The sequence below is a fragment of the Passer montanus genome, unplaced genomic scaffold (genome assembly GCF_014805655.1).
Source record: "Passer montanus isolate IOZ18808 unplaced genomic scaffold, ASM1480565v1 scaffold6, whole genome shotgun sequence".
In the NCBI taxonomy this organism is placed as follows: domain Eukaryota; kingdom Metazoa; phylum Chordata; class Aves; order Passeriformes; family Passeridae; genus Passer; species Passer montanus.
The window spans coordinates 2173879-2186598 of NW_024371037.1; the positions used below are offsets into that span (position 1 = coordinate 2173879).

General features: G+C 36.2%; 1 long non-coding RNA gene across 1 annotated transcript; it reads right to left on the reverse strand.

Moving 5' to 3' along the window:
* Nucleotides 1-940: 940 nt before the first annotated feature.
* Nucleotides 941-12148, reverse strand: LOC120510652. The gene is made up of 4 exons (XR_005629541.1): nucleotides 12064-12148; nucleotides 9730-9771; nucleotides 5333-5415; nucleotides 941-1076 (listed from the first exon to the last, which is right to left on the reverse strand). It is a non-coding gene; the product is annotated as an uncharacterized LOC120510652 (long non-coding RNA).
* Between the last annotated feature and the right edge of the window lie 572 nt (nucleotides 12149-12720).

A 12720-nucleotide genomic window follows, 5' to 3' on the forward strand; every position in this document is an offset into this window, starting at 1 on the left:
TCTTTTGATAAGGTGGATTTTTTTTTTTTCAAGATAAGCCATTATTCCCTGTGGGGAAAGACAGGTAATAATTAACTTATATATTTTTCTCTATATAATTTTAGGGGTTTTTTTCATGCTTACCCTTTCAGTAATGATTAGTAACATGATTTATTTTTTTTTTTTTTAGGAATGTTGGGCAATTCCTTGAAAGTAAAAAAAATAAATTAGAGAAAATAAAAACCAACACAAACCATTAACTGAGGCAGTGGAAAACTAAGGGGCTGATTTCTATTAATGTATTATGTATTCATCAGAAACACAATTAATGGGTTAATTTGGCTTTGGGTCAGGCCATTCCTTCCTTCACACAGGATTCTCATAGTCAAATCAGGCCTATATTGTGATAAAATCCTTGACTTGCATATGGCTCTCTTTTCTTTGGAAGTGCTTGTGAAATTTACACTTAAATTGATACTATGTCTCTACAACTTAGTTTGCTTAAGGACTGGGTTTACACAACAAGGTTTTGATAGCAGGTGAGCTGTGGGAGTGGCTTCTGTAAGAAGATGCCACAAGATGCTCCCCTGTCAGACACAAACAATTCCATGCAGCTCCAAATCCAGCTAGACAAAGCTCACCCAAGAGTGACAGTGGTGGTGCCTCTGTGTAAACACATTTAAGAAAAAGTAGGAGCACTGTAGAGCAGCTGTGAGTTAAGGAGTGAAAAAATAAGTGAGAAAGAGCCCTGTAGACACACAGGTCAATAAAGAGTGAAGAAGGAGGGAGAGGAGGCGCTCCAGGCACCAGAGGAGATTCTCCTGCAGCCCATTGTGTAGCAGAGGTCCACATGCAGCCTTTGAAGGATATCTCTGAAGCAAAAGGCTATGTGCTGAGGGAGGCTGCAGACCATGGAAATCCCTTGCAAGAGCAGATTCCTGGAGGGAACAGTAGCCATGCAGCGGAACCCACGCACGAACAGGTTCTCTGGCAGGAGCTGTGACCCTGTGAGGAAACCCACTCTGGAGCAGGCTGTAGCCAGAAGGAATGTATTCTCCAGAAAGAATCCATGCTGGAACTGTGGGAGCCACCCCATTCTGCAACAGGATAAAAACACCAGAAGGAATGATATGGTAGGATACCATTTGTTCATTTTTATATGTTCAGTAAAACATCTTCATTCCCTATCTTTCTTTCTGAAACAAGATCTAGTCTTTCAACAAACTGAGGGATGCAGGCAGTGAAAACAAAAGAAGGAAGCTAAACATAGCTTTTGGGCAAAGAGTTCAGCGAGAAGTGTTGCTGCTTCTCAGCATCTCTTGTACTGCCTTTGGCAGACAGATCTTATGAAGCCCAAGGCAGAATTAGAGCTACTTTCCTCAAGTAGAATAATTAGAGCAGGCCTCTTGGTCTTGTTACCACTGTGTTTCCAAAGGTAAAGCAAGCAAGTATGGTTCTCTCCTTGCCTACTAGTTAAATTTTCTCTTATTTTACTCATAGTAATAAATCCTTCCTATTTTACTCTCCCCACATGTCCCTCTTATTTCAATCTTCATGTATCTAAGATTTTTTTTTCTTTTTATATCCACTGTACTGCTGCCCATATAATGCTTTTGTTTCCTTGATGTGGCTGCCTTTGATTAAGCAACCAATTTCATAACAAAAATAACAAATATTTCTAAGGAAGCATTTGTAGAATTTATATTTATAGAATTTAACAGAAATTTTCTTTCCAGTTTGTTAAAAAAATTCCCAACTATTTTCTTCTTTACTTTCTGTTTAACAAGATACACAGCATATTATCTTAAGTTCTAATTTCAAATGGATGATACTTTCTAAGGCCAGTGATTCTACTAAATTCATTGCAGCAGAAAGATGGATGGTAAGATGTCACGTGTAGAGGAAGGTTGGTTGTTAAGACTTCAGTGGCTGTGTGCAACTTTTCCCAAAAGATGATGGGTCCTGTACAATACAGCTGGTATGTGCTGTATCACAGTGTTGAAACCTGCTATCATGAGAGATAGCTAATTGGCTATTTGATTAATAGCTCTCCACCAGACTCCATCTGTAGTGAGATTTAGCCTACTGTTCTCAAAGCTAGTTGAGGCATACTTCACCACAACCCAGCTGAACAGCTACATGGAGCAAAATCATTACACAGTGAAAAAACAGTTATGATTGAGCAAAAGGTGTCAAGTGTACTCAGCGACTCTCAGAGAGTCATAGTTCTTTGCCACTGACTTGAAAGTCTTTTCACAATGGTGCAGTGACTAGTTTCTCCTTTAAATAAAGCATTTTCTTTTTCTTGCATTGTAAAGAGAAAATCAAGAAAATATCTATAACAAGCAAAAATCCTCTCCAAAACCACTGTACCAGAAAAGTTTATAATAGGAATGAGAATGTGCCTCTAGATTAGCCAAAATGAATGTGAGAAGGGCAGTAATATGGAGACAGCTGCAACCCCAGAAGCAATGCAATAAAAAAGTTCCCTGTGGCCCTAACCCCTTTTTTACATAACCAGAGACAAGTATAGTTGAGCAGGCAGTTATCTATGCATTGCAGTATCCAGGCTTTGGTAAGTGTTGTAACAAGCTGGCATAGGATGTTAGTTAAAACTAAACCCAGGACCTAACAGTCTCTTATTAGAGCCACTAAACAAATGGGGGGGAATTCAGTGAGCTAGATCTACAAGTACTATATTCTACATATATCCCTTTTGTCATGATGATTTTGGTTTTTTGTTTGCAATACCTATGTTAACTTGGGAAAAATGACAACAAAATAAAAAGTAATAGCCTATAAAACACTATTGTCAGGAAAGGAAGCTGCAAAGAGAAACTATAAAGATTATTAATTATTTTAGGTTTTTTTTTTTTTTTTTTTTTTTTTTTTTTTTGTGTGTGAGATCAGTGTCTAACAGGTTGGTGAATGGGAGTTAATATAAAAATGGTATTTGTATTAACTCTTTTAGATAGTAAAGAGAAGTGTATCAACAACTTGTCAATTGCTTCCCAAGGAAGCATAAGCAGTACCCAGAAAAGTGCACCTACAACTCAAGTTTTAAAGGATTGAATCCTAACAACTAACTTTATATATTTATTAGCTATCCTTTTGAATTCTATAGCTCTCTAACACTAACGGCAACAAAATACTAACTGGATTTCATACTGTTTCTTTGCAGTTGGCCAAATTGCTGAAGACTTTCAAAGACACATGAATACTGAGAAAATATTTAGAGAAAGACGGTGCAGTGGTCCTACAGAACAAGTCCTGGATAGACAGTCTAAAGAGGGGCAGTAGAAAAGCTGGTCCAGGTGTACTCAGCTTTAAAGTTCAACCTTTAAGATCTACCCCACCCATTCAAGTCACAGCAATACTGCTTTTTCCCACCTAATAGAGAACAGCTCTTGGTACAATGTCATACACTTTAAATAGACGTAGGGAATATATTCCTTCTTAAATATATAAGCTCCTTTGCCAACAGATTCAACTTCCAGCAGCAGTAACATGGGGAAAAAAAGCAGAACATCCAACTGGACCTGCAATAATTCTCCATCTGACACTAAATTGCTCTATGAATCAGGCTGCAGATGAAACTTTGTACATTTTAGACCTTTAAAGATAATTACCTGATTCTCCCAGTGGTTAGGGTATTGTGAGTATTTAACAAGGTTGTTGCAACTGTAGAAAATAGCTCATCTCTAATTCCTTAATCCCTATTTCCACTAGAAGAAATTTTAGTCTACTAGTTTAAATTTACAGTTTAACATAAACTGTAATTTCATCTTTTTTTTTAGAAGGCATTCTCTCTCTATATATACAGATATATATATGTGACTACTAACCAAACAAACTAACAGGAAGCATTCCATGTGTGCATGATTTACAGTACTTGTGATTTTTTCTATATTAAAAACCCTTCTCCATGTCCCCTTCTCTTATATTGATAAAAGAGAGAGTACAGCCTAACACACTGTCAGCACAACTATTTTCAGCATAATTTTTCTGCTTATTGTATATGGACAATGGGAGGATGTACACAGAAAAGGAGATACCACAGCTGTTTTGTCTTTTTTCAATTAAATACCCAATGTTTCAGTATTTTTTCATTCTGTTTTTTTATGAAAAATTAGATGTTTTTCCATATATATGAAAGAACATCTTGCAAAACTCAAAACCTCAGTAAAAAGAAATAAAGTTGTTGTATTCTTCATGCTTTTGAGGCTATATATTAAGTTGAAAGTCTTATTGAAAGAACTCCCAGCAAACCAGACAGAATTATTTGCTTCTAGAACACATTTTGAATTCCGTTAAAAATCTATATTTTTTTTTGCCTCATGTATTTTTATACTGAGAATGAAAGTAAATGATTTACTGGCAAATGAAGTTTGATTCTGTAAGCCTTTCTAATTTTCAAAGAAGGATTAGATTTATATTAGAAAAAGGAGGAATGGGCTACATAATTGTAGAAGAAATTAGTATGGGGTTTTTTGTATTTGTTAGGGTGACACTGTCTTTAGTAAGATCTCTTAAATAATATATACATAGAAAATCACTATTTTTTGAAGTATGTATAAGAACAGAAGATGTGACTTAGAGACATTGGAATGAAAATCAGACCTAAGCAGGATTTACCATGGATATTTTCACTAGTCTAAATTAATATTATAACCATCACTAACATCGGGGATTTTACAACAATGCCTGTGTTAGCCAGCTGAATTTTCCAAGGACACTGAAAAGTGTTTCAACATTAAGAGAACACATTTGATAAAGACCTAATCTTCAGCGTAGAACATTGAAACATTGGAAAATATAAAGGAACACTGACATACAAAAGAAAATAAGGGAGGAATTACAACATAAGTAATAACATAAGAAGATACCCTGTCACTTCTTTGGTTGAAAGGGGGTAACAGATTTGTGAATTTTTATTATGATTAATTTAGTATAGCCTTGTATCCACTGCAATCTTATGTTTGCTATCATTGTACTCACATAGTGCACAGAGTAGGGGCATAAAAATCACGTACATGCATGTAAGCCACTGGAAAATAACCACAATATTAAAGATGAAATGAAAGGGTGTCTTATACGCCTTGCAGACTAGTGTCTCCAAAGAAATCAAATTTGTTAAGGGTTTTCTCATACAGCTCTCAGATGGCAGCCATGCCGTTTACAGTCTTTTTTCCCAAAAACCCCTGCAGTGTCATTCAGATGGAGTTCACTGCCTAAGAATTTCTCAGTAACTAGGAGTACTCATATTATTATGTCCAGACTTTTTTGACTTATTTACCAATGTCTTGAACAAAAGAGCAGATGCCTCTGCAGTGTACTTACTGAGGATACAAACCTGGGAGGTGTGATGGATACTCCAGAGTGCTGTGCAGCCCTTCAGAAGGATCTTGGCAATTTGGATGCACTGAGAAGAATTTCCTGAAATTCAAGAAAGGCAAATGCAGGCTCCTGCACCTGGGGAGGAACAACCCCACACCCCAGTACAGGCTGGGGGATGGCCTGCCAGAAAGTGGCTGTGCAGAGAAGGACCTGTCGATTCTGGTGGATACAAACTGTCCAGGAGCCAGAAGCGTGTGCTTGTGGCCAAGAAGGCCAACATTATCCTGGGGTATATTAGGAAGAGCATTGCCAATAAACTGAGGGATTTGGTCCTACTCCTCTATTCAGCCCTGACAAGGTTACACCTGGAGCATCATGTCCAGTTCTGGGCTTTCCAGTACAGGAGACATATGCAGCTCCAGTGGAAGGGTGCAAAGATGATTAGGGGATAGGAACATCACTTGTTTGAGTATAGACTTAGGGAGCTGGACCTGTTTAAATTTGAGAAGACATGACTGAGATGGGATCTTATCAATGCTCACATATATCTGAAGGAAGGCTGCCAAGAGGATGGACCAGGCTCTGCTCAGTCATGCCAAGCAATGAGACAAGAGGCAACAGGCAGAAATTGATGAACAGGAAGTTCCACCTGAACATGAGGAAGAAGTTTTTAATTGTGCAAGTGACTGTGCACTGGAACAGGTTGTTCAAAGTGGTTGTGGAGCCTCCCTCACGGGGGATATTCAAGAACCATCTGGACACAACCCTGTGCAATATGGTGTGGGATGACCCTGCTTGAGCAGAAAGGTTGGACCAGATGACCCATGATGGTCTCTTCCTATTCTGTGATTAACATGCCAACCAACCAAGATGCTCAAATCATAATGATTTACAGTGATTTTTAACTTTATTTATCTTCTTTCTTTCTTTATCATTGTCATTTTGCAGTTAAAACACTGGAGAAAAAGGAAAAAAATGGTGAAATGAGAATCAGTAACAACAAAACACTTCAAGTAAAAGCCTGAAGGGCTGATGAACTACACAATGGTGATAAAAAAATATTATCACTTTTATATAAATATGTCTGTCCACTGATAATCTTAACTGGCCTCAATTTCCTGGAGATCTTAAAGAATGTGAGAAATATCCACACACAAAAAAAATTGTAATCTTTAAAAAAATACATGTTTAACATTAATTCTGAGTGGTAGGCATCACATAATATAACCCTGAGACCAGAAAAGACCTAACCTTTAAGCTTGTGGTGTTTTGAAACAAAAGAGAGAAAACAAAAATAATAAAACTTGCAGCTTGATGTCAATTGAGCTGAATTCAAATATTTCATCTTACTAGTGTTTTGCAGATCAGAAAGTTAATACGAATTTAAAGCAGTGTGTAAAGAGTAATGAGAATTTATGATGTGTGTGGCTTAATAATTTGAATGAAAAATAGATATGTGTTTATTTATCTAAGGGCAAATTAACTCAGTGACCTTTTTTCACTTATAATTCAACCTATATTTAAGCCACAATTTTATATCATTTTATGTCTAGTAAACTTACCTGATATCACTAAAGTTACCCAACAAGATTTAAGTTGAGATGTCACATGATTTACATCAGTCATAATAATGACCATCATGATCACAAGACACTCCCTAAAATCTGTGTTGTCCTTCTGACAAAGCAGTTTGCTGTATTCATTGATTCAGATGAACTCCTATTTGATTACACAGTTCTTGAAAGTATCTTAAAACTTCACCTGTGTTTTTCTGTATTAAAAAGAATTTTAAAATTATGTTTTTATTCTTTGAAAGGTGAGGCACTGATATATTTTGTTGAAAAAACTGATGCTGAGAATACATAAAGGCTATGAAAGTAAAAACATCTTTCAAGAGAGGTTGTTTTCAGGTTTCTGGCCCCTTAGAATAATTGGTTATTACAATGTTTTTGTGTCAATTAGATTTTGAACTCTTTCTTGTATTCAACTCTTGGGAAACATTTTTCATCAGTTTCTCAAGGACAACCTGGCATTGAAGCATGAGATACAAAATTTTTATTTCTTTTCTTTGGATTTAGATATCAGTTTCCTGATAATATTTTCACTTACAGAAAAAAAGGTTGCAGATAATACATATTTTTAGTACTGAGAACTCTGCCAAGATGTTACAATTACATTGATTCTCCAACTACTTTGTTTTCATACACTCAAAACAACATTTCATATGATTCATTAGGATTTTTTCTTCCTGAATTCCTTCTTAACTCTTCCAAATTCAGAGTGAACTTTTTTTGAAAGACTGGGGACTATTTGTTTTATTATGTTACATTTTTCCTATGTTCAGTAAAAGATCTTCACAAAGTAAAAATCTCGCTGAGAAATCAGAAATAACATAGAAACAAAAGCAGATAAAAATGAATATATTCAAATGGCTCTAGTAGAACTTGGCAGCACCTCGTGAAAATGCAGTGTAACAAGAAATAAATATTTTTTCCACCTTTTCCTCTGCTCAGCTGCCAATCAAAATTACAGCCCAGTTAAAGTGATGTCCACCATTAAAAGTTGTACTATATCTGCGTGGAAAGCTGCTAGCTTTCTTCATAACAGCCCATCTGGTGCTGCATTTTGGATTTATAGCTAAACCACTGTTGATAACATAAGTGCTTCAGTTGTTACTGAATAGTGCTTGCACAGCATCAAGGTATTTTTTTCCCTGTGGTCTCCCAGAATTAGGCTGCAGGTGGGTCAGAAATTGAGGGGCACTGCCAAGACAGATGACTAAAATCAGCTAAAAGGATATTCCATATCATGTAACATGATCAGCATCAAAACCTTAGTTATAGAATGAAGTGGAGGGGACTTTGTTGTCCAAGGTGTTTACTGCTCAGTCACCATCTCAGCTGGCAAAGGCTGTGATGGCCTTTGCATCCCTTGCATCCCCAACCTTTCACTTACTTCGCTGTCTTTATATCAGACCACAAGGACTTGGGGGTATTAATTGTTTATGTGTTGGATGCCTTTTTTTTTTGGTTGGTTTTTGCAGGTGAGGCTATTTCTGATTACGATTAAGATGAAAATATTCGCAATAATATCTATTATGGTCATAAAAAGAGCTAGTACCACTGCTACCATTTTTCCATGAAATTCAGGTTCCAGGAATGCTAACAGAAACATGCTTCTGCTTCAAGCATAACAAAATTAGACATAAGTGATAACATTCCTGCAATGAAAATGTTTCAAAGTAGCATTTCTAGCAATCAAATCCTCATACTGCTGTCAACAGATATTTTTCAGGCTGCTATTTGCAACAGATATTTTGCCTCATACCTTATATGTTAAAGTAAACCCATATTTTTAGACTTCATTTTTCTGGTAGTAGGAGAGAAAATGTATTTCTAGGTAACATTGTATTGGTAGGTACTTAAGATAAAAAAGGGAAAAAAAAAAAACCAAACAAAAAACCAAAACTCCTGATGAGAGAAAAAAAGGTGTCTATCTCAAGTAAAATGTTTATGAATTTCTGCAAAAGGACATGAAAATTAAACAGCAGTCTGATGTGTAGCAATGATATTCTCCTTTTAGATGTTCTTAGTCACCCACTGAGCAGTCACTCATTGAAACTATTGAGATTTAAGTGTATATCTAAGTGGATAACTGAAGTACTTATTATCTACATTCCTGATTTAATATTTCAAAAATTACATCACTATATATTACTGTATCTTGCAATAAAACAAGACATTGGAACAATAGTTATGAGAGATATCCACTATAGATGGAATATTATGTCAATTTTAGATGATATTACATTATTATAGTCTAAATTAAAGGCCATGTCTTATGCAATCATAGAGATGCCTATCAACACTACAGCTATAATTTATTACTGGCTCTTGGGGCAAGGAGAGCTGGGAACATGAAATGTTTAAGAAAAAAATTCCTGATTTAACACATTTTTCTGGCCTCTAAGTTTGTTTATTCTTTTCTGGGACATATTAATGAGTACTAGAGGACCTGTGGAGTATTAGAGGAGATGAAGATCCCTTCAGTCATGGGTCTGGCAGTATTTACCCGAAATACAGCACCTCTGCCTTTCTAGGCTTATAACAGAGCTTCAGAGATACATATTGTGTTAGAGCTTTTATGAGCTGTTTTCTGTAGGGGTAAAAATGACATGCAGATGCCACCAGCACATGAAAAAAAATTTAATGAAAACTACAAAGCTGAGTCCCATGCAGTAAACCCAGCAAATCTTATAGCATGTTAATATCAGAGAAGGAGCTAAATTAGTTTACCTGCCTAAGATGTTCCATGTAGAGCAGCTATCTAGAGTCCAACTCAGTAACATAATGGGTGAACTGACTAATTAGTAAAAAAGACAGAGCAAGAAGAGTAAAAACACTGCACCATTACCTGGTAATTTCTGCAGGTCAAAGACATGATTCACACTGCTTCCTGTAAAAGCGCCAAAATCAAACAATTATCAAAATGTGCTATACAACTATTTCTATTCAACAAATTAATTTATGTGACTTTGAAAGTCAGTAATCTAATATTTCATCACCCTCAGAGAGGCCACTATTACTTAGGACAGCTCATTTTACAGTAAGACTTTTCAGTAAGACAGTTCCCTTTTCAGTAAGACAGTTCACTTTTCACTTTTAAGTGAACAGTAGTTTTATTATTTTTAATTGCACTGATTTAATGAAATATGGTTTTGCTTGTGAACCTTAAATTTAAGGAAAAAATTGGTAATCTTCACACAAGAAACTATTAATGGAATGACTAGCAAAACATCAAGAACTCTCCTCTGACATTGCTACTTCTTTTACAACAAAGCTTAAAAGGCTAATGTATGCAAATATCAGTAGTTTTTTAAAAGTAGATTTATATTATAGATACTTCCAAACTCTAAGTATAAATATTTAGCAAAATTCTGATTAAACTTTTAGGGTTTATCTACAGTCTGCCCTTCCAAAGGCAGTTTAATCTCTCCATCTTCACATTGTAAAATAGTAGAATTCTTTTATACAGCTGAAAAAAACCCAACTTCTATATTTTCTATTGATTATTTTTTAAAATTAAAATCCATATTTTTAAAGAACAGAACCCAAAGCATAAAAAGATTACTCATAACAATTTTTTCAGCCCTTAGATTTTATAAAACACAAACCAGGCCACTAGGGCAATAGGCCAGGTCTTAGAAATCCTGGATGAAACAGAAAAAAACATGGAAAATATTTTCAGTTCTGATTTTTTTTTCAGCTTTTATTAGTGTTCTTTAGTTTCTCAGTCACTGCAGAGCCCCAAACCTATCTTTTTTTTCCTTACTCTTCTCCTTGGTTCAGACAGACAGGAGGCAAAGGATCATATGCAAAGCATGAAAACGTGTAGCAAGAGAATAAGTTCCCAATACTTCTGCATCTTTTGGATTCTCCTAAGTTAGTAATTAGGAAATGCTTATGAAAGGATAACCCTACACTCAGTGGAAGTTAGACATCAACTTCAAGAAAGAGTGCATTTTGCTCTTCACTAATTTCATAACCATCAGTATCAAAATTGGCAGCAAAGCTTTGCTGTCCCACACTGAAACAATATAATTATAACTTTTCTGTTATAAAAACGAGCAAAGAGCAAAGGTAAAAAGAAACAAAAGGATTTCTTCATGTTCATGTGTTAGAAAGCACACCTGAAAGCTGCAAAACTGAAATCCAGTTCTTTGAGGTAGAGTGTGGGGCTCCTACTCTCTTCCATCTCAAGTTGCGTATGGGAACCCAGTGGTGTCAGTCACCTATTCTACAGCATTATTGCTCTAAGATCTCAAAAAAGACCCCCACAAACCCATAAAAACAATCGCCTAAGTTCCGTCCCAAAAAAAGCCAAAGCAAAAACTAAAGCAAAACCACCATAACCAAAAACCTAAGATATTAAAACCCTTTAAACCCTCAGAGTTACCAAGGTTATTTTATGCTATGATAAGACCAAATCAGGAATTCAAGTATTCTAGCTTTTCTAGTATATACAGAAGTAAACCAGGGACCCTCCCCCAGGCAAATAGCTATTTTTCCTGCTTCACAATACCTAGAAACATTTTTAGCACATTCCTTTGGTATCACTCATATGACTCATATAAATTTAGGCATTTTAGCTTTCATTTTACTTTCAAGAATGTCTGTTGACAAATAACTAAGAAGCAGTTCAAACTCTGCATGCTTTTTGCTTCATCATCTCAACTTGGCTGAAATAAACAGTATGCATGAAATACTTTCATTACAGAAATGCTTCTTGCAGGGAAACAGCAGAAGACAGGGCTCAGTCCTGGCATGTTTCTATAGCACTTTACAAACATAGCTTTCACTCCTACTACTAGAGACCTAATCTCAGGCATTCAGCCTTCCATTTTGCTAAACACACCTCTTATTTACTTAAGTTACAGCAGTTAATTATGGTATATAACTAAAAGTCACTATAAGGAAAAAAAAATAAGACGAAGTCTGTGAGAGACCACTTAGCACTTGGACATCTATCCTCTCAGGGAACAGCAAGGACCAGCTTCTCCCTGAGGGCTGTAAAGCCAAGGGGGATATCATGGTCAGGAGGGACAGAAGCCAGAGCCTCAACTCACAGCACCCAACCACGACAACACCTGAGATGGGGACTCAAAGGTCGTAGGACAGTAGAGCAGTGATGAGACAAGACTGAGGCCAGTCTATAGGTCACAGTCAGGATCATGAGCATTTGACCTACCAGGCAGAACCAAGGTCAAGCCAGCCACAGGTCAAACTCCAGTCCCAGGGTTCCTGTAGCTAGGCACAGTTAAGCAAGACAGAGCACCACAGCTTAAGGAGCAAGAAAATGCCCAGGGCAGAGCTTAAATACAACCCCCTGGCCAATGGCTGTGGGTGAAGGCCTCAGGTGAGGCTGGCTGGGGTTATTAAGGCTGACTAATGCACTCACCACTCTGACAAATTGACTGTCTGTCCTTCTAAATGATTTCCAATATGGACTCCTGTAGCATCTGACTACTTGAAAAGCATATTGTTAGAGCTTTTTCCAAGATTTCAGACTTTTTTTTTTTTTTTCCCTGCAGACTAGAGTTTGCATTCTGGATTTTTTATACATTGTTAATTTCTGATATTTTCTGACTGGCCTACCTTAGTCCTGCTTTGGGTTTTTTCTTTGTTTGTTGTTGTTTTTGGTTGTTATTTTTGTTGTTGTTGTTTTTTGTTGTTGTTGTTGTTTTTGGTTGTTATTTTTGTTGTTGTTGTTTTTTGTTGTTGTTGTTGTTTTTGGTTGTTATTTTTGTTGTTGTTGTTTTTTGTTGTTGTTGTTGTTTTTGGTTGTTATTTTTGTTGTTGTTGTTTTTTGTTGTTGTTGTTGTTTTTGGTTGTTATTTTTGTTGTT